General features: G+C 47.7%; 1 long non-coding RNA gene across 1 annotated transcript; it reads left to right on the top strand.

Moving 5' to 3' along the window:
• The first annotated feature begins 1,339 nt into the window (after positions 1 to 1,339).
• On the top strand, positions 1,340 to 4,759 carry LOC109771477 (uncharacterized). Its single transcript, XR_006670069.2, has 2 exons — positions 1,340 to 1,677; positions 4,262 to 4,759. It is a non-coding gene; the product is annotated as an uncharacterized lncRNA (long non-coding RNA).
• Positions 4,760 to 23,466: the final 18,707 nt, after the last annotated feature.

The following is a 23,466-nucleotide window of genomic DNA, read 5'->3' as shown; positions in this document are numbered from 1 at the left end:
TACCACGGATCAAAAATCCCCAGCGCCTTCCATCCCCACTCCACGCGACCAAGACAGGCGGAGACGACTACGGCCGGTCGGCTACTTCACCGGCGGCGAGAAAAACTCCCGCCGCGCTCTTCCTCGTCCGAGGATCCTCCAGGGAGCAGAGTGCCCGGCGCGACGCCGTTGGAGGCGCCGTTCGCGAGCCCGAGTGCCGCGGGGCTCCGCGTGCCGGAGCGGCCGCTCGACGGTGGACTCGCCAGCGAGACGCCGAGGGCCAAGAGGCGGTGACGAACCCCAGAGCGCGGCGAAAACTGAGGGGTGGCCAGCGTCGGGGACGGCAGGCGCGGCGTCGGCGTCGGCGTCGACAACCACGTGGTTGGAGGAGCCGCCCGCGCCCAAACCAAAGACGAAGGAGGATGCGCCGGTCGTCGCCGAGACGAAGGCCAGTGCGTGGCTGGTGGCGACCTCAACGACCGCGGGGGTCGGAGATGGCAGGCGCGGCGGCACGATGGCGTCGCTTGGGACGTGCGCCACCGACGGCAACCTCTGGAGCGCTGTGGAGCCAAGGGCTGCGACAGGCGAGGCAGCGTTTGCCTGGAGCCGACGGGCCCAGATGGAGGCCACCACGGGGGACCTCACCGGGGCCGATGGCCGTCGCGCGAGAAGCGCAACGAGGCTCTGAGCGGGCGCTGTCATGCCGCGGCATCGCATAGCCTCCGCGTCACGCGGCGCCGGTCGTGAAGACCATGCGCACATCCGCCAAGCGACGGAGGGCTCTGCAACTGCCGTGAGGATGCTGCTGTGTGCCTGGAGATAGTCGCCGCGTGCGCAGACCCGGAGAATGCCAAAAAGGTACTATATTTCTTGATGAAATCGTTTGATGCTTGCCAAATTGAAATCGGAAAGTGGCACCTTATTCATGTAGCAATTAGAGTAGATCAAGACTTTGGTCCGTTGCTTTCTTCTCGTCGTCGTTCTCGCCCAGCGGTTTTGAGCGTGCTGATAACGTGTTGGAACTAATCGAGAGACAACAATGAATCGAACTGTTTCTTATTCCATTGACGATCACAGTATATATACAAGGGAACAGACGCAAGCGAAGAGATGCGTCCGTTCGCAGGGGCGCGAGAGTGGGTCGCGACGGTTGCAGAAACAACCGCACGAGATATTACATAGGGAGGATTATCCCTTTAATTAAGAGAACTAATTAAATCCTAACAACATTAACGTACGCAGTAAGAGCGCTCATTGGCATGGTACACGTGTCCATTTTACCGGATCGCTACACGTAACGAGAAAGAGAGAGAGAGAGGGAAACGGGTCCAGATAACACCTCCCCAGGTAAAACTCGCTCGTCTCCTCATCTCTCGCGTCTTCTCCTCCTCGAGTGGCGGCTAGGGTTTCGCCGCCCTTCTCCTATTCCCTTCTCTCCCTGTCGCCTCCTCCCACCAGCTGCCGCCTCGCCCGCTTGACTCGTCGCCTCCTCACCGTGCGAGCCGCCTCCACCCGCCCTCCTTCGCTTCCTCCCCTCTCGGCTCATCCTTTTGATGGAGGCGGCTCTCGTCGATGAGCACGACGGCGGCGAGTTGAGTGCCTAATGGGCGACATCAACGCCATGTCCACCTATGGGTGGCAGATGGTGTGGATCCATCGCCATGGCTTACGACGCCGAGCTACTCACGTAGGAAACAGGTATATGTTGCGCTGCTCATGTCTCTCCCCCCTGCCATGTCCACCTAGAGCAGGCAAAAGCTGTTTTCTTGTTAGATTATTGGCATAAGTACATGTGGTTGTTGGATTAGAGACATCCATGCTTATGTGATTGCTAAATTGGGCTTATGGGTATATTTATGATTGTGTGAATCGGTGATGCACAGATCTGTTTGTGAGGATGCTTGTCAATTATATATCTCATAATTTCCTTTTGCATGTGCACAGTCTGATTAATTTGGGTGGGAGGCGATTGTTAAATAGGCCATCATGCAGGAACGCATATAAAGAGCAGATTGCTTATTTAGTGTTATTTATAATCATGTCCTCTAACTGAATTGATATTTCGGCAGTAATTAAATGTTAGTACAATCTAAACATATCCATGTTGCTGGCTTCAGCCAAATTAATTTGGGGACTATTAACCAAAATACTGACTGTGAAAAATTAGTCTGGACAATGAATTCTGCATTAGCTTCTCTATGAGCTGCGCCACTGAGAAAATTCATGTGTTAGACAGTTCACTTTTAGTAAATGCATGCCAACTGAATTCTGTATTAGTTTCCCTGCCAGCAGCATTACTGAAAAGGCGGTTCTTCTCTATGCGAGTTCAACGGATTGCTTGGGTGAGATTTTATTAGGATAATCTCAGAGGCTGCAAACAATCAGTAGAGTTACTCATAGTACCAATGGTTGTGCAAGTTTTCTTCAATTAATTTTGAGATGTGCTCGTCCTTACCGAAGATAGTCGTGACCAATTTCAGAACTGCAAACCATTGAAACATTGTTGGTATGAATTGGGCTTGGTAAATACTCGATCGAGCAGCTCCTTTGTTCTACATTTTGGTTCAGCCTTACACATTTCACCGGATATCTGAATTTAATTAGATGTATGTAGATAGATACTTTGGCGTACAAGGACCCATTGTACTCCTTTTTTTGTAGCCTCACAATCAGTCCATATACATGTTCTAGACCGTACAAAATGGTGTGGTGGTAATAAACTAATAATCATGGCACCTTTACTGCATACGACAATATGCATATACCCGACCGACGTTGTTGCTTATGTACTTGTTGCTAATGTATTGGATTTCACGATGCTGGAAATGTTTTGTTGTCACTTGTTCAGATGGGAGGAGGCCATGCCAAATGGTGCGTGTGTGGCTGGCTTTGTTCATTAGGTGTGCGTGTGGGAAAGCAGGCTCTCGTGGACTTTTCTTGCAGGCTACAATAGACACATCAATGATGCATATGGAGACAGAAAACACGAACCAAACAGCTAATTAAATTAAGCTCAGCTCTAGGTGCTTCTTGTTTCTCCTTCTCCCCGTCCTCGTGTATTGGCTCTGGGTCATCTGCATGTGCGCGTGTCGATCATGCAACAATTTAACATCTTATTGGTCCTTGGGACGACCATTGATTGTTTTAGTATTTAGTTCTTGGCGCCTGTGAGTGACTCGAGGACAAGCAGGCAGAAGCAGAAGCGGGGTCACAATTGTGCAGTTTTATGAAAGAAACAGAAAAAGAAATAAGATGCGGTAAAATTTTGGTGAAGAACATTTTTCCATAGCTTGTGAACATGTCGGTCCTCCGATTTTAATTTTTCATGATTTGTGGTCCATTCATGCTTTTGATATTCAATCGCTTTATTTGTTTACATCCTACTAAGAAGTTGCACGGTCTACAATGAAAGCATAACTGGAGTTCCATAAATAGTACAAAAATGAGGCTGGAGAATGGATCTCAAGTTCGAAGGCATGTCACTTCCATGAGTTTTCACTTGTTCATATGTGATGCATGTTCTTTTATAGTTCCCATCTTGCCCCAGTAATGATTCGGATGTTCTTTTTTTTGGCATGGAACGCATTTTATCTCAACGAGTATTCTTCTTTGAGTACCATATTCATCCATGAAAAATGGTGTACTTAATCTTATGACTATTAGTTGTACACCTTTAAACAGTCAATTCTCTTCATGCTAGATTTGCAGTTTACTTGATAAAAATAGGAAATACTGGTTATTTATGACTTAGCACTAGCAGATTGTCCCATTTTTAATTTGGCATATCAGCAGTAACATTTTCTTGTTAAAATCTAGGCAACCTTTGTAAATATCATATTACCATGCAAAGCTTTTAAGAGCAATCGGAATAGAGGTCTAACCCTTCATCAGGGTTATATTTCCTGCTATGATCTTCTGATTGTCATGTCATTTTTTGTGTTGTGAGCGGCTTTTCTAAACATAGTAGTACTATTTTTGACATATGCAAGAGGGCCTTCGCCAACTGATGTAGCAAAAAAAATGTATGTAGGTGATTTATACTTTCTGAAAATAATTCCTTCTGTTCTGATTTTTCATTAGACATTGATTGCTATTTATGCTTCTTTGGCAGTGACATCATAGTTAATTTGCATTTTATATCTTTTAGCTTCACTGCCAAATACAACGACTTTGATTTGTTCGTACCATTGGGCTGCAGGGAAATATTACTATATGTAACATGTATTCTTTTCTTAAACTGTTGTTATTGCTTCTCATTTCTGAAATTTATTTGTTAATGCAGCTTCATTCTGATTTATGTGAATATAAGCGTCTGAGGTCCAGTGGCAATGCTACAAAATCATTCCAGACTTGAGTATCTGGATCACACTACTACTGGTCATATCTTGCGGTTCATACAGCGGGCTTATGACAGAGCAAGTCATGGCCTCATGGCATGGGGTCCCTTTCTTCAGCCAACTGAAGCACTTGATGTTAGCTTGTCTTTGCTTTTGGATAAATTCTAGTGCATATTCTAATAATAGATCCTAATGTTATAGCATACACCCATATTGATGTACATGGTGAGACTAGGACCAAACTTGGGAGTAGTCAAGGGGCAGCAAATTGATGGTTACAACATGACCTGGAATTGCTTTGCGTTCCTGGAATCCAATTGGCTGCCCTAAAAATGTATTGCAGCATCTTGAATCCGCCAGTGTTATTTTGTGTTAACAAGACTTTTAAGGCTTGCATTTGTGCCACCAGTGCACTTCATGTGATGATGCACACAGATTTCTTCATAGGAATCAGCTCTTCAGTTTAAGGCTTTCAGATGTTCACCTTCAAAATATTACTGTTGGTACCAGAGGAAGAAAAATGGTTTAGGCGTTGTGTGAAAAATATCCATACTGCCGCAGCTTCGTCAGCTATACTGCGTGCAATTTCTATTAATGCATCTTATGTTGCCAAATAGCAACATGCTCCTGTCGATGCTATATCGTTGTGGGCGTGGCATTTCAGTTTCTTCCTCAGATGATGTTTCAATATAATAACTTTCATCAAGAATTGCATGTACATGTGCTGCTATCCTGATCCAAAAAAGAAAGTAAAAAGGGCGTTCATCTACCTGGCACCGCCCAGATGCCCCTCAAGCGGTGCGCTACGGGCGCGCCCCAACTACTAGTGGTTTTAATAACATGCAGTACTTGATGTAGCATGGCATGCATCGCTGTGAACCGGAGGTAAATTATTCAGCTCGCCTACTAAGAGCATGTCTAGTAGAACCCTCAAACCCTTAAATCTGGTTTTAGTTTTAAGGATTAAGAATTGACCATTTTTGACATTTTAAGGGTTGAAAAACAGGGGCAAAGACTAACCCTCAAACCCAACTCTTATAACAGAATATTCCGCTATAAGGGTTGGGTTTGAGGATTCTAGTCTTTGCCCCAACCCTTAAAACTGTCATTTGACATATCACAATTTTCACTAGAAAAACACAATCAACCTTCAAACAAACACGGAAATGAAGATCATTGATGCATGGTTTAATAGTTTACATCACACAATCATCATCTTCCCCCTCTCATCGGCACCATCACCAAAAAGTTACACCTGGCGCCATCTCCTAGACCACTTCCACGTCCATCAAGCACCTCCATTGTCGCCGATGGTGGAGTCCTCCACACCGCCGTCGCCACCACCACTCATCGGAGTGTCACCTCGAAGAGTAGAGGACGCACCACGGAATATCCTCTTCCTCTCCGTGATGTCCTGCTTGTACTCCTTCCACCACATCAATTGGTCTTCATCCATGTCCTTCTTGGACATCATCATGTGCTCCTTCTCTTCCACCATGAGTTCTTTCCATGCCTTTGCTTCTTTGACCTTGATCATCCTCTCCTCCAAGTCGGCCTTGCGCTTGGCATCTTCACGCCTTGCTTCAACTTGTGCAAGCTTCACCTTTTTCTTCTTCTTGTTGATAAGAAGCTTTGTCTCCAATGTCTTCATTGTCAATGCCTCCCTTGACTTCATCATATGTTCTATCTTCTCCCTTATGCTTGACACCTCTCCTTCCATCTTCTTCCTTAGCTTATCCTTCCTGTTGTGCTCGTTCCTTCCCTCCTCTTCACTATCATCCATCCTAAGCATTGCCGACTTCTTGGGTGCGGTCTCTTGATCCCTCAACTTCCACTTGTCATAAGTTTGAAGAATTTTCCAAACATGTTTAAATGGGAATGCTTTGCCCTTGGAAGCAGCCATCTCCTTGTACCTCAAGTCGGCAATTGCCTCCTACAAACCCACCAATAGCATAGTAAACATATATGTACTCACATAACAATAGCATAAAAAATCAAAATAAATGTGAAAAACGTATATGTACTCACACATAGTCACTCTCCACGGTTCCACTAGGCGGTGTATCCTTCACTTGGTCCATTGCCGCACTCCAACGAGCACAATGGGGCTTCATCAACTCCCACCGGCCTTGAAGCGACCGGTAACTACGAGGGATGTACCCACCGGTCTTCGGATTGATCTTGCAATAGACGTCCTCTATGCGTTGCCAATAGCGTTTACCGGTTTGATCGGTACCGGTGCTTGCATCCAACCCCACATGTGCCCAAGCACGAACCAAGAGAATATCTTCGTCCTCGCTATAGTTTGTCGAGCGCACGGTGGGTTTTGCAACGGCGGCGAACGCCTCCTCCTCTATCTCGGTCACCTCCTCCTCATCTTCCCCTTCCTTGTCCTCATCACCCTCTTCCTGCAAGTCATCACCAAACCCAAAGGGTTCGAGAGAAGGAGCCCCGATGTCCACCTCCGCTTCTTCGAGAAGCCCCATGAACGACATTGGCGGGGCAGGCATTCCGTCGAGCACCTCGTGCACGACGGGCGGAGGTGCGGGGGCCAGGGCGGCCGGGGCGGGCATCGGCTTCTTCCTGAAGGTGGCCTTCTTCACCTTCGGCGCCGCTGCCCCCTTCGACCCAAGGGAGGGCTTCTTCCTCACCTTCTGCGCCGCTGCGGCCGGGGCGACGGAGGCGACGGCCGGGGCGGGCTGGGGGAGGACGACATGCTGGCCAGCATGCCGCCTCTTCGCGCCGACGGCCACAACCGACGGCACCTCCGGCGCGGGCGGAGGGAGCGAGGACGGGGCCGGCGCAGGCGTCGCCGAGGCCGAGGCCGGGGGCGGGGCGACGGGCGGAGGGAGGGAGGACGCGGGCGGGGCGGCCGGGGCGACGGAGGAGTCCGGCGGCGCCTCCATGGCTCGCCGCGGGGGCGACGGGATCGACGAGGCGTCCGACGGGAGGGAGCGCACGAGGGGAAATTTCCCTCCCGCGCAATGACCGGTGGAGTGCGGGTTGGAGGTGGGTTTCCCTCTCCAATCCTCACTTTTACAGATTGGGAGGGCAACCCCAGATCCAATCCGTAAAAAAATTTAAGGGTTTAGGGGTTCTATTATTTGCTGTTTTTTCGTTTCAACCCGTAAAAAAACGGTTATTTCTGTTTATTTGAGGGTTTAAGGGCTCTACTAGACATGCTCTGATGCACTCAGCCTAGCCTTTCTGCCGTTTATCCCTCTCCCTCCCGATCGACGTTTGGAACCTAGGTAGTGATCTAAAGTTCTAAACGCTCTTATATTTCTTTATGGAGGGAGTACATACAATCTTCACTTGGACTTTAGGCAAAAATCGCCTCACTTATGTTTCAAAAAATTATAAACAAAATTCATGCATGTAGAAAATGGTACAAGTATGTGCGTGAAAATTTTGAATTTTAAACATGATAATTTGCGTTCCGTGTTAAAATTAGAAAATGATTAAAAAAACATTACATGATCAAAAGCACTCCGCACAAGACACCGCATGGACGAAATCTGGACGATGTACATATTAAATCAGATGATTTGATCCATCGTCCAGATTTTGACTGGAAATGCGTCGTCCCTGCAGCACTGCTCTTACATGATACAGTAACTTTTTTTTGCGGGAAAACTTTGAATATATTCATCTTCAATCATGGTAGTACAACAAACACTAGAAATAATAAAAATTTACATGCAGATCCGTACATCACTTAGCGACAACTACAAGCACTGAAGCGAGCCGAAGGCACGCCGCTGTCATCACCCCTCCCTCGCCGGAGCCAGGAACTTGATGTGAAAACAACCAACACTTATGATATGGTAGAATAAAATGAATACAGTCAATAGATGTATTTGAAAAACTTGAATGGAACATCAAAATATATTGAGTCATCTCGTACTCTGTTATCTGCATCATGGTGTCCATCTGGTGTGATACAAGTTTTGAACGTCTAGTCCGCTGGTTTCAAGGAGAAATGTCTAGGACAGGGATGCATGAAAAATGAAAAGTTTCAGCCTATTAAAGATAAGTTCCTAAAGAGATGCTCACATTGGTCAAAGAGATATTTATCACGTGCAGCAAAGGAAGTTCTTTATCAAGTCTGTGGTGCAAGCCCTAGCGCATAGGAAACATGTGTACATATCATGGCATATATGATGGAACCAATTACTGAAGCATATGGAACATCATTTATTTGAACTCGCTGATCAAGTGTCTGAGGACACTGATTCTGGCCGAGCTTTGTGCCAGATGACATTGGAAGCAGGCCTTTCTTGGCATTCCTATATTATACCTCTTTAATAGTTTGTCATGTATGTGCTCTCGCTAAGCGCGATCATGCGTCTTGATCTATCTCTACAGATCTTGATGCCCAATATACATGCCGCTTCGCCCAAGTCTTTCATTGAAAAACTCTTATTCAATGACTCTTTTATTTTGCTAAGAAAATTCACGTCATTGCCAGTTAATAATATGTCACCCACATATAAGATTAGAAATGCATTTGTGCTCCCACTAAATTTCTTATAAACACAAGATTCTTTGTCATCCTGATGAAGCCAAACTCTTTGACCACTTCATCAAAACGAATATTTCAGCCCCTTGATGCCCGCTTCAGACTATAAATGGCCTTATGAAGCTTGCATACCTTTTTAGCATCCCTAGGATCGACAAAACCTTCAGGCTGCATCATGTATACAACCTCTTTGAGGTTTCTATTTAGGAAAGCCGTTTTGACATCCATCTACCATATTTCGTAATTGAAGTAAGCAGCAATTGCTAGTAGTATCCATACAGACTGAAGCATAGCTACAGGCGAGAAAGCCTCGTCATAGTCAACTCCTTCAAATTGCAAGAACCCTTTCACGACAAGTCTAGCTCTATGGACAGTAATGTTACCATCCACATATGTATTTCTTTTGAAAATCCATTTACAACCAATGGGATTTACGCCTTTTGGAAGTTCTACCAAGTCCCAAACTTTTTTTTTCATACATGGATTCTGTTTCGGATTTCATGGCCTTGTGCCATTCCCTTGAGCCGGGCTCCTCCATTGCTTCTTGTAAAGCATAGGTTTATCATCTTCAAGAACAAAGATTTCGTTATGAAACCATTCAGGTGGTTGGATAGCCCTACCTGATCTGTGTGGTTCAGTCACAAACTTGTCTGAAGTTTCCGCACGGGGTGCCTCAACTTCCGACTCAGTCGTAGGGATAATTTGCGGAATTACTTCCGGTTCCTCAGCCCTATCAACGATTGCCAAAGATTCACTGATCTCATCAAGTTGTACTGTCCTCCCACTTACTTCTTTAGCGAGAAACTCTTTCTCGAGAAAGACTCCGTTTTTAGCGACAAACACTTTGCACTCGGATGGTTGGTAGAAAGAATACCCAATTGTTTCCTTGGGATAACCAACAAAGTTACATTTGTCTGAAGAGTTTGGTAGGTTGTAAATGTTTTACATATACCTCACAACCCCAAATTTTAAGATGCGACAAACTGGGTTTCTTCCCATGTCATATCTCATATGGTGTCTTTTTAACAGACTTAGACGATGCTCTATTCATTGTATAAGCGGTAGAGTAAGTGCATGACCCAAAAAACATGTTGGCAGTTTTGTGGGAGACATCATCGACCTTACCATGTCCAACAAGGTTCGGTTACGTCGCTCGGACATCCATTTCTCTGTGGATTTCCAGGAGGCGTAAGTTGTGAAACTATTCGATGGTTACTCAGATGTTGGCTAAACTCATGACTAAGATATTCACCTCCATGATCTGATCGTAGAAACTTAATCTTTCAGTCACGATGATTTTCTACCTCATTCTGAAACTCCTTGAACTTTTCAAAAGTTTTCGACTTATGCTTCGTCAAGCAGATGTAACAATACCTACTTAAATCATCAGTAAAAGTCACGAAGTAGGAATATCCACCACATGCGGGCAATGCTCGCTGGACTGCATACATCACTATGTAATATTTCCAACAATTCACCCACCCGTTCAGGATGACCTGTGAACGGCGTCCTGGTCATTTTTCCTCCACCAGACAAGCTTCACATGTGTCAAATGATTCAAAATCAAAATACAATAAAACTCCATCTTTATGAAGTCGTTACATGCATTTCTTCATGATGTGGCCAAGACAACAATGCCACATGGAAGTGGGGGTGGTGTTATGATATGTCCATTTTGCATCATGTTTTCCTACTGTTATTTATGATGTTTTTATGCATAATAATGCTTTTTGGAGTAATTCTAATGCCTTTTCTCTCATAATATGCAAGGTACACACAAAGAGGGAGAATTCCGGCAGCTCGAAATCTGGACCTGGAAAAGCTACGTCAGGCCACCTATTCTGCACAACTCCAAACAAGCTGAAACTTCATGGAGATTTTTTATGGAATAGTTGAAGAATATTGGAGCAAATAAGTACCAGAGGGGCCCACCAGGTGGGCACAACCCACCTGGGCGCGCCAGGGAGCCCAGGCGCGCCCTGGTGGGTTGTGCTCACCCGGGCCCACCTCCGATGCCCGTCTTCTGGTATATAAGTCATTTTGACCTAGAAAAAAAATAATAAGAGGACTTTCGGGATGGAGCGCCGCTGTCTCAAGGCGGAACTTGGGCAGGAGCACTTTTGCCCTCCGGCGGAGCGAATCTGCCGGGGGAACTTCCCTCCCAGAGGGGGAAATCATCGTCATCATCACCAACAAGTCTCCCATCTTGGGGAGGGCAATCTCCATCAACATCTTCAACAGCATCATCTCATCTCAAACCCTAGTTCATCTCTTGTGTTCAATCTTTGTACTGGAACTATAGATTGGTGCTTGTGGGTGACTAGTAGTGTTGATTACATCTTGTAGTTGATTACTATATGGTTTATTTGGTGGAAGATTATATGTTCATATCCAATATGCTATTTAATACCCCTCTGATCTTGAGCATGATTATCATTTGTGAGTAGTTACTTTTGTTCTTGATGTCATGAGAGAAATCATGTTGCAAGTAATCATGTGAACTTGATATGTGTTCGATATTTTGATAGTATGTATGTTGTGATTCCCTTAGTGGCGTCATGTGAACGTCGACTACATGACACTTCACCATATTTGGGCATAAGGGAATGCATTGTGGAGTAGTTATTAGATGATGGGTTGCGAGAGTGATAGAAGCTTAAACCCTAGTTTATACGCTATTCCGTAAGGGACCGATTGGATCCAAAAGTTTAATGCTATGGTTAGAATTTATTCTTAATATTTTTCTCGTAGTTGCGGATGCTTGCGAGGGGGTTAATCATAAGTAGGAGGTTTGTTCAAGTAAGAACAACACCTAAGCACCGGTCCACCCACATATCAAATTATCAAAGTAGCGAACACAAATCGAATCAACATGGAGAAAGTGACTAGATGAAATTCCCGTGTACCCTCAAGAACGCTTTGCTTACTATAAGAGACCGCTTTGGCCTGTCCTTTGCCTCAAAATGATTGGGCTACCTTGCTGCACTTTTGCTACTATTATCGTTACTTGCTCGTTACAAATTATCTTGCTATCAACTACTCTGTTACTTACAATTTTAGCACTTGTAGACATTACCTTGTTGAAAACCACTTGTCATTTCCTTCTGCTCCTCGTTGGGTTCGACACTCTTACTTATCAAAAAGAGCTACAATTTATCCCCTATACTTGTGGGTCATCAAGGCTATTTTCTGGCGCCGTTGCCGGGAAGTGAAGCACCTTTGGTAAGTGGAATTTGGTAAGGAAACATTTATATAGTGTGCTAAAGTTCATTGTCACTTGTTACTATGGAAAATAATCCTTTGAGGGGTTTGTTCGGGGTATCTTCACCTCGACCGGAACCACAATTAGCTACCCGTCAACATACTGCACCTACTGAAAATATTGAATGTGAAATTCCTTCGGGTATGATAGAACAACTGCTACCTAATCCTTATGCAGGAGATGGAACCGAACATCCTGATATGCACTTGATATATGTGGAATACATTTGTGGATTGTTTAAGCTTGCAGGTTTACCCGGAGATGAAGTTATGAAAAAGGTTTTCCCTTTTCTTTGAAGGGAAAAGCATCGGCATGGTATAGGCTATTCGATGATATTGGATCTTGGAATTGGAATCGATTGAAATTGGAGTTCCACCAAAAAATTATCCTATGCATCTAGTTCATCGTGATCGGAATTATATATATATATAATTTTTGGCCTCGTGAAGGAGAAAGTATCGCTCTAGCTTGGGGGAGGCTTAAGTCAATGTTATATTCATGCCCCAATCATGAGCTGTCAAAGAAATTATTATCCAGAATTTTTATGCTCGACTTTCTCATAATGATCGATCCATGCTTGATACTTCTTGTGTTGGTTCTTTTATGACGAATACTATTGAATTCCGGTGGGATCTTTTGGAAAGAACTAAACGCAACTCTGAAGATTGGGAACTCGGCGAAGGTAAAGAGTCAGGTATTAAGCTTAAGTATGATTGTGTTAAATCTTTTATGAATACCGATGCTTTTCAAAAGTTTAGCACTAAATATGGACTTGACTATGAGATAGTAGCCTCCTTTTGTGAATCATTTGCTACTCATGTTGATCTCCCTAAAGAGAAGTGGTTTAAATATCACCCACCTATTAAAGAAGAAATTAAAGAACCGGTGTCAGCTAAAGAAGAAACTATTATTTATAATGTTGATGTGACGCCCCGATTCAATCGTACACTAATCATACACGCAAACGTGTACGATCAAGATCAGGGACTCATGGAAAGATATCACAACACAACTAAAAATAAATAAGTCATACAAGCATCATAATACAAGCCAGGGGCCTCGAGGGCTCGAATACAAGTGCTCGATCATAGACGAGTCAGCGGAAACAACAATATCTGAGTACAGACATAAGTTAAACAAGTTTGCCTTAAGAAGGCTAGCACAAACTGGGATACAGATCGAAAGAGGTGCAGGCCTCCCGCCTGGGATCCTCCTAAACTACTCCTGGTCGTCGTCAGCGGCCTGCACGTAGTAGTAGGCACCTCCGGTGTAGTAGGAGTCGTCGTCGACGGTGGCGTCTGGCTCCTGGGCTCCGACATCTGGTTGCGACAACCAGGTAGAAGGGAAAGGGGGAAAAGAGGGAGAAAAGTAACCGTGAGTACTCATCCAAAGTACTCGCAAGCAAGGAGCTACACTACATATGCATGGGTATATGTGTAAAGGGCCATATCGGTGGACTAAACTGCAGAATGCCAGAATAAGAGGGGGATAGCTAATCCTGTCGAAGACTACGCTTCTGGCAGACTCCATCTTGCAGCATGTAGAAGAGAGTAGATGGTAAGTTCACCAAGTATCATCGCATAGCATAATCCTACCCGACGATCCTCTCCTCGTCGACCTGTGAGAGAGCGATCACAGGGTTGTATCTGGCACTTGGAAGGGTGTGTTTTATTAAGTATCCGGTTCTAGTTGTCATAAGGTCAAGGTACAACTCCGGGTCGTCTTTTTACCGAGGGACACGGCTATTCGAATAGATAAACTTCCCTGCAGGGGTGCACCACATAACCCAACACGCTCGATCCCATTTGGCCGGACACACTTTCCTGGGTCATGCCCGGCCTCGGAAGATCAACACGTCGCAGCCCTACCTAGGCACAACAGAGAGGTCAGCACGCCGGTCTAAATCCTATGGCGCAGGGGTCTGGGCCCATCGCCCATTGCACACCTGCACGTTGCGTGGGCGGCCGGAAGCAGAACTAGCCCCCTTAATACAAGAGCAGGCTTACGTTCCAACGGCGTGCGCCGCTCAGTCGCTGACGTCACGAAGGCTTCGGCTGATACCACGACGTCGAGTGCCCATAACTTTCCCACGTAGTTGGTTAGTGCGTATAGACCAAATGGCCAGACTCAGATCAAATACCAAGAACTCGTTAAGCGTGTTATTTTTAAGTATCTGCGGATGCCGACCAGGGCCAGGCCCACCTTTCTCCTAGGTGGTCTCAACCTGCCCTGTCGCTCCGCCACAAAGTAGCAGTCGGGGGCCGTCAGGAACCCAGGCCCACCTCTACCGGGATGGAGCCACCTGTCCTTTCAGCCCCCTCATCAGAATCACTTGCGGGTACTCAACGAGCTGACCCGACTTTAGTCACCACATGTGTCATGTATATAAAGTATAGTATATATACCTGTCGTGGGATTGTCACGGCAGATGTCCTCAAGCTAGGACTTAGTCGTGGAGCCATCGCAACTAGGAAGCTTGAAGGGGTTATGCGGGACAAGGAACACGAGGATTTATACTGGTTCGGTCCCTTACGGTGAAGGTAAAAGCCTACGTCCAGTTTGAGGTGTTTATTGATTAGGGTTACGATCGCCAGGGAGCTAAACAGCTATGCCCGGCTCTCGATCAGATTGTTGTCGCCCTTAAACCGCTGCCAGGTCCTCCCTTTATATAGGGAGGCTGACGCCCAGCAGCCCTTAGAGTCCCGGCCGGCTCATAATAGCGTCCGGCTTGGACTCTGAATAATACTTGCCTTACACTACAAGCCTACTATAACAATGATTGTAACTACGGGCTTTAAGCCATATCCGGGTCTCAGCCCATCTCTGGCCCATTATCTTGAAACTTAGCTCCGGGCTTCTGGCAATGACCCTTAGAGTAACCCGGCCCTCCTGGCGGGTGACTCCAAGGTCTATATCCTCAACATTAGGCCCCAGATTGACTTGAGCCGGCTCAGGTCAATCTTCAATTCTGCCGACACAGAAAATCTCCGGCTCACCATTCATGTGAAGACCATAACCCGGAGTGACGTCATCCTCTGGACTCCGGATAATCCGCCGTGACGTCATCCTCCATTAAGTCCGTTTTTTACTCCGCCAGATCCGCAACGGATCTTTGCTTTTACTGTCCTCCCGAAAATCGAGGCGTCGTAAGGGGGAGATAACCACGCCATGGTCTCCTTGAATCTCGCGCCCACTTATGACCCTGCCTTATAAATAGGCCGGCCCAACACTTCTCTTCTCACGCTCTCCTTCTTCCTCCTCGCGCCGTCGCTCCTCTGCCTGAGCTCCGCCACTGCCGCCGCCGTCGCGCCCCTGGTCTTCATCAACCCGGCCGCTGCATCACCCTGATTCGGACCAGATTCACAGCAGCGACCTCCGCCCTTTCCAACTCCGGTGAGTCTCCTTTGCCCTGTCAGATAGATCTACGGTAGGGTTCATCTTGTGTTCTTCGCGTTCATCACCATTGCCGCAAACCTCAGTAGCTCTTGTAGTCACCACACTCGGTTGATCGTTTACCTTGCATAAAGTTAGTGCGGTAGATGTTTGGGATCCATTTCACCTGCAAAAACCCTCTTTTTACTGCATAAGAACCATGTTCAATCCTCAAGAACTTCTTCTTCGCATCGCTGTTTTTTAGGTCTAGAAAATTTTCATTTCACCCGACCAGTTTGATCCGAAAAAGTTACTGCAATATGTGAAATCTGTTTTACCACACTTAGTAAAAACTGCAGCCCTTGAATCTTGGCGGCTTATATTTCCGACTTAAAGAAAACACGCGCCGTAGAACTTTCCGGGTTAAAGAGAACCATGCTCTGTAGAATCCTCCGGCTTAACTGCAGTAAGCCGTAGATGACCAACTTATCCTGAATGCCCCTACGGCTTAGATAACCCACCGTATCTGAATATATATCATTAGTCCCCTTCATAAGCCGCCATTGTAGTTTGAATGATAATCTCCGGCTTACAATTAACCCGGACACTTTTTTTTCTTTATCATAGACCACCAACCTTCACCATGCCTCCCAAGGCTCCCATCACTTGCAACTGGATGAAATCCAACGTCACTGACGAGACCCTGGCCAACTTTGTTAAGTCCGGATATCTGCCCAAGAAGGAAGTGATGTCCTACCGTGCCCCTGATCCGTCAGAAGAAAGACCACAGCAGAGGGACGGGGAGGTAGTGATCTTTGCGGACCACATGAGCCGGGGCTTCGCACCGCCCGGCTCAAAATTCTTCCGGGATGTGCTCAACTTCTTTGACCTTCGGCCTCAGGATATAGGACCCAACTCCGTATCCAACATCTGCAACTTCCAAGTCTTTTGCGAAGTATACCTTGGAGAGGAGCCCAGTTTACTACTTTTCAGAGAACTGTTCTACTTAAACCGCCAAAACGAGTGCGCGAACGGGCCAAGTCTGGAATTAGGCGGCATCTCCATCCAACGGCGCAGGGACTGTCTATTCCCTTACGCAGAGCCGCCAAGTCACCCCAAAGACTGGAATATGACTTGGTTTTACTGCCAAGACACGTCCCCGGCTGACGAGAGCCCGCTGCCCGGCTTTCGCCCAACACGCCTAGAGCCGACTCATCCGCTATCCGACAAGCTGACTGCCGCGGAACGCCAGCCTCTGCTTCCAACGATCAATAAGATCAAGGCTCTGCTAGGCAACGGTCTGAACGGAATAGACCTGGTCCGGGTCTGGATCTCATGGCGGGTGATCCCATTGAGCCGCCGCCCCGGCTTAATGTGTGAGTACACCGGGCGAAAGGATGACCCGCAGAGGCACAGTCGCAATGATCTTCCAGAAGACGTTGCTGAAGAAGAGACCAAGGCTCTGTTAAACGAGAGCCTGGCAGACTGTGGAAGGACCGGGCTAGCCCCGTTCTGCAAGACCAATCCAGCCCCTGCGGTAAGCCGCTGACTTTAACCTTTCAACTTCTTTTACATGTCACTTTGCTCTGAACCATTTTAAGAATTCATTACTGTATTTCTCAGGCTGATGATAAATTCTGGCGGGTCTAGTATGACCATGAGGCGGCCAAGAAGGCCAGGAAGGCGAAGAAAGCCGCCAAGAAAGCCGCCCCTCGCAAAAAGGGAAGCAGACCCACTGCTTCGGAGCTGCTGCAATTAAGCGACAGCTCCGAGTCAGAGGTAACCCTTAAACCTTTAAACTCTTACCATATTTGTTGTTTGCTGCTGTCCGCCTTATCAACATTTTGCTTATTGACAGGATGACACCGGCGCCAGTAACCCGGTGATTGAAGAGGTAACATCACTTTCCTCCGACTCGGAGCCCTTGCCACAGCTGAAAGTCCGAAAAGTAACCCGGAAAGTAAGCTTTTCTCATCCATTAGCTCATCAAGACCCTCAATTTCTTTTGAAGCAGCAGGTTCACGAAAGCCGGCGTCACACCCGGGCCCGCAAGGACACCGACCTCTCCGCCGGGTTACCCGACGCAACAAGGAAGCGTCGCACTGAGGTTTTTTCTCACCTGTACCCTTTTCACCCGTTGGTGGGTGTCATCCGTTAGCCACTCAACTCTTCTGACTCCAATTATCAGGAGACCTCCCCCTCTTCGGGTGACTCCATGCAGTCAAGTCTGCCGGCCTTCAAGACTGCACCCGGGTAACAACAATCTCCTTACATTATCTGTCTGTATTTACTCTTTGTATGCCTAACATTTCTGCCTTCTCAGTGCCCAGGCAAAGCTCACCAAAAGAGCAAAGAAGACCAGGTCAGCCGGAGTGCCGGACTTGCCTGAGCCGGAGGCGACGGCTCAAGAGCCGCCAGCTGCCTCCGCCCCCGAAGCCACCATTCCCATGGACACGGCGCCTGAAGCCCCTGCCCCGACCACCAAGACAACGACCGAAGCGTCGGTTAACCCGGAGGCCTCCGGCTCAGCCCCACCAGCTAACGACCCGGACGTGGTAATAACCCGGACGGAGTATGTTGAGCCGGGAAGGCCGACTGTGCTGGCCAAATGCTCCGCGAAGGGGGAGTTGCTGCAACCCCACCGGGTGAATCTGGATCTCTCCAGCTACACCGACTTAAGCATTGGAGAGCTCGTCTCAGGCTACATCAGCCAAGTTCACAAGAGCCGGGACGCCGAGATCGCCATGGTCAACCAGATCCAACAAAAATCTGAGGTATCCTTCTGCTGTCTTCTTACTTTCTGCATAGTGACCCTTGTCATGCTAGCCCCCAAGTCGACAACTTATACTTGAATATGTTGTAGACTTAGGTCCGGTTTATTAAACTAAGCCGGCAATACGTAGATAGATACGTTCAATATGCATTAGCCCCCAAGTGCCAAGTGTCTTTGCTTGGAAAGTGCTTGGGACTTATAGAATGACTGTTAATAACCCGGAAATATATGCAGGCTGTTGGCAAGAAATTTGAGTCGGACCTTGCGGATCTCAAGAGCCGGCTAAAGACACAAGAGATGGAGACCCGAAAGGCCAACGCCAAGTTTGTCTCCAGCATCGCAGCTCAAGAGAAGCTGAAGACCGAATTCGATGCTGAGCGGAAGGCCTGGGCTGAGGAGAAGGCCGCACTGGTGACCCGGGCAGAACAAGCGGAGAAGGCCCTCATTGAGAAGACCGCTGAGCTCTCCGGCCTAAAGCGCCAGGTTTCCCAAATGGTGGCTGCTATCTTCGGTAAGTCGCCTCGCCGGCTTTCATCAAGTCTGTATATGTTATGATTCATCCCTGTCACCGGCTTATCTGACCTTTATTAAACAGGTCCCAGGAGTGCCAACCTCAACCAGAGCGTGGTCACCAAGTTAAAGGCCGTGTACACCCTGGTGGAACAACTATACACCGGGTCACAGCGCGCCTTAGCTGTGGTGGCCCTATCCAACGAGGTGCCAACCCATCTGGCCGAAGTCCTGCGCCGGCTCGCTGTTCTGCCACAACGGATCCAGGAGCTACGCCGAGCCTCCGCAAGAGCCGGAGCAATTGCCGCGCTGAGCCGGGCCAAAGCCTTCCTGCCGGAGCTAGACCCGGCAGACATCGCCCTGGGTTACCCAAGTCTGAAGGAAGACGGCTCAGCCTTCGACCAGAAGGACTTCGCGGCATGTGTGAAGGCTGTACGCCCGGTGGCCACCATCATCGGGAACGACACCGACTTAACCAAGTATCAGCCGGGGTACAACGCGGAGAATCAGAGGATTCCAACCCCTCGCTATGAAGCTCTCAATCTGATTCCTCCAGCCCGCCAGCACACCTTCGCCCCGGAGATTGACCCGGCCGGGTTAGTCGACGAAGAAGCCCAGTTCGAAGCTCTCAGCGGCATCAACTGGAAGTCGCCAACCTTCGAGGTCTTGGGATCAGCCGGAGCAGAAGACAGGAACGAGCCGGGGACTTTAACTCAGCAGGCATCATAAAGCGGCTGGCGGTTCACCGAACAACACTCCGTCCTTGAGACTTGATGAATTTTGTAATAGAATAGGTGCAACAATTTATCTCTGCCGTGCCATCCTGCATGTAATGAATGCTGAAATCCCTTGAAGTTATCTTTTTGGTGTTCCTCCGGGTCATAATTATCCCTTTGTCCTTCTCAACCTTAACAGGTGCCTTTAAGTATCTGCATAGAAAGGCAAATCACAAGTCTCGAGGCGGCTTACCGCCCTGAGAGTCAGGTGTTTTGGATAGATAACCCGGAATATGAATCAAAAAAGACTGGTCCTCAATTATATCCTTAACACAGCCGTAATAATACACTTCTCAGCCTGTAAACATACTTCCGGTTTAGATAACCCGGGTAACAAGGTTGGTATCTTAACTCCGATTTATCTATCGTAATGACACCCATGGCGTTCAACGAATACTGTAAACCAAAGTTAAGCCGGTAACGTGAGACCCGGCCGTACACACCTTGACATAACCAGAGTAAACTTGTGATAAAGCAGAGGAACTTTAGGGGTTTCCGGTTCGAATACGACCAGAGACCCGGCCCAAAGGGGTTAAGCCAGGATTCGGATACGATCATATAGCCCCCAGTAGGTGTGGCGATGCCAATCAAGAGGGTACCGACAGCTATGTTCTCTTGGGTTCGAATACGACCCATGTTTGAACAGGAAGCCCCCAAGTGATTCTTAAAATTGTTTAACGACGCTGATTCGAATGCGATCCACGTCGGTTCTCAGAGGGGTTAAACGGTGATTCAAATATGATCAAAGTTAACTTCCCAACGAGCTCGACACTTGGCCAATCAAGTGGGTATCGACAGCTATGTTCGCTTTGGTTCGAATACGACCCATGTTTGAACAGGAAGCCCCCAAGTGACCTTACTGCTTACGGCTAGACTCAAATATGATCATAAGCCGGATCCTCCTTTAAATCAGCATGTAAAAAATAACACACGCATAATTGGGGAGAAAAAAGGACAAAGGCCCTGTTTATTGCCTATCATAATATATACATGTCTGAGATAAATATGTACACACGAGAGTCAGCAGCTTAAGTGTAGTAAGGCCAAAGCTGAGCTATATTCCATGGCCGACGGGTCTCCTCCTCCGATTTACGCGAATCTTTATGTTCCCGAATATCAATGAGGTAATATGACCCGTTGTGCAAGTTCTTACTGACCACAAAGGGCCCTTCCCAAGGTGGGGATAACTTGTGTGCATCTGTTTGATCCTGGATAAGCCGGAGCACAAGGTCGCCTTCCTGGAAGACCCGGGATTTGACCCGGCGGCTATGATAACGGCGTAGGTCTTGTTGGTAAATCGCTGAACGGGCTGCCGCCACATCACGCTGTTCGTCCAACAAGTCCAGAGCATCTTGGCGTGCCTGTTCATTATCCGTCTCAACATAAGCCGCCACACGAGGCGAATCATGACGGATGTCGCTGGGGAGGACTGCTTCTGCTCCATAAACCATGAAGAAAGGCGTGAAGCCAGTAGACCTATTAGGAGTAGTGTTGATGCTCCATAAGACGGAGGGCAGCTCCTCCACCCAACAACCCGGCGTCCGTTGCAAAGGGACCAAAAGCCGGGGTTTAATGCCCTTCAGAATCTCCTGGTTAGCTCTCTCAGCTTGACCATTGGATTGGGGATGAGCCACTGAGGAAACATCAAGTCGGATATGCTCCCGTTGACAAAATTCTTCCATAGCGCCCTTGGATAAATTGGTGCCATTGTCAGTTATGATGCTGTGCGGAAAGCCGAAGCGGAAAATCACCTTTTTCATAAATTGAACCGCCGTGGCTGCATCGCACTTGCTAACTAGCTCAGCCTCCACCCACTTCGTGAATTTGTCAACGGCCACCAAGAGGTGGGTCTTCTTATCCTTGGACCGCTTAAAAGGCCCAACCATATCAAGCCCCCAGACTGCAAAGGGCCAAGTGATTGGGATCATCCTCAACTCCTGAGCCGGCATATGAGCCCGTCGTGAGAACCTTTGGCAACCATCACATTTACTAACCAAGTCCTCTGCATCAGCGTGAGCCGTCAGCCAATAAAAACCATGACGGAAAGCCTTGGCCACAAGAGATTTTGAACCGGCATGATGGCCACAATCCCCTTCATGGATCTCACGCAAGATCTCTTGACCTTCCTCAGGGGAGATACAACGCTGAAACGCCCCTGAAACACTGTGATGATGCAACTCGCCATCAATGACAACCATTGACTTAGCCCGCCGGGTTATTTGCCTGGCCAGAGTTTCATCCTCAGGCAACTCTCCCCGGGTTATATAAGCCAGATATGGCATTGTCCAGTCTGGTATGACATGAAGAGCCGCCACCAGTCGTGCCTCCGGGTCAGGGATAGCCAAGTCCTCTTCTGTAGGCAACTTAACCGAGGGGTTATACAAGACATCCAGGAAAGTGTTAGGCGGCACCGGCTTTCGCTGAGAGCCTAGCCGGCTTAAAGCATCAGCCGCCTCGTTCTTCCTGCGATCAATGTGCTCCACTTGGTAGCCCTGAAAGTGCCCAGCAATGGCATCAACCTCGCGACGATAAGCCGCCATGAGAGGATCCTTAGAATCCCAGGTGCCTGATACTTGTTGAGCCACCAAATCTGAGTCCCCAAAGCACCTTACCCGGCTTAAGCTCATCTCCTTAGCCACCCGAAGACCGTGGAGCAAAGCTTCGTATTCAGCCGCATTGTTAGTGCAAGGAAACATCAACCGTAGAACATAATGGAACTTGTCACCTTTAGGGGAAGCCAATACAACACCAGCCCCCGAGCCCTCCAACTGTCTGGACCCATCGAAGTGGATAGTCCAATAAGTGTTATCCGGCTTTTGCTCAGGCACTTGAGACTCCGTCCAATCATTGATGAAATCCACCAAAGCCTGAGATTTAACAGCAGTGCGTGGCACATATTTGAGGCCATGAGGTCCAAGTTCTATAGCCCACTTAGCAATTCTCCCTGTAGCCTCTCTGTTCTGGATAATATCACCAAGGGGGGCAGAACTGACCACAGTGATGGGATGACCCTGAAAATAATGTTTGAGCTTCCGGCTCGCCATGAACACACCGTATACGAGCTTCTGCCAATGCGGGTACCGCTGCTTGGACTCAATGAGCACCTCGCTGACATAATAAACCGGCCGCTGAACCGGATGCTCCTTACCCGCCTCCTTGCGCTCCACTACAATAGCCACGCTGACAGCTCGTGCATTTGCCGCTACATATAGTAGCAAGGGCTCCTTATCAACTGGAGCAGCAAGGACGGGGGGCTCTGCCAGTTGCTTTTTCAAATCCTCAAAAGCGGTATTAGCTGCATCATTCCAGATAAAGTTATCAGTTTTCTTCATCAACTGATATAGGCGCATAGCTTTCTCACCCAAACGGCTTATAAACCGGCTTAAAGCAGCGATGCGACCCGCCAAACGCTGAACGTCATTTATACATGCCGGCTTAGCTAGGGAGGTGATAGCCTTGATCTTCTCCGGGTTAGCCTCAATGCCTCTGTCAGAAACCAAGAAGCCCAATAGTTTGCCTGCAGGAACACCAAAAACACACTTGGCCGGGTTAAGCATCATCTTGTAGACCCGGAGATTATCGAAGGTTTCCCTTAAGTCATCTATCAGGGTTTCCTCCTTGATGGATTTAACCACAATATCATCCACGTAAGCGTGAACATTGCGCCCGATCTGTTTATGAAGACAATTCTGTACACAACGCTGGTAAGTCGCCTGTGCACACTTGAGTCCAAAAGGCATAGACACATAGCAGAAGGCTCCAAAGGGAGTGATGAACGCCGTCTTCTCCTGGTCCTTAACTGCCATCTTAATCTGATGATACCCGGAATAGGCATCCAAGAAACTTAAGCGTGCACAACCTGCCGTAGCATCAATGATTTGATCAATACGGGGGAGAGCAAAAGGATCAGCCGGACACGCCTTGTTCAAGTCCGT

This window comes from Aegilops tauschii, chromosome 2, assembly GCF_002575655.3.
Source record: "Aegilops tauschii subsp. strangulata cultivar AL8/78 chromosome 2, Aet v6.0, whole genome shotgun sequence".
In the NCBI taxonomy this organism is placed as follows: Eukaryota; Viridiplantae; Streptophyta; class Magnoliopsida; order Poales; family Poaceae; genus Aegilops; species Aegilops tauschii.
The sequence above is the reverse complement of the archived record's forward strand: the minus strand, read 5'-3'. Positions and strand labels throughout refer to the sequence as shown.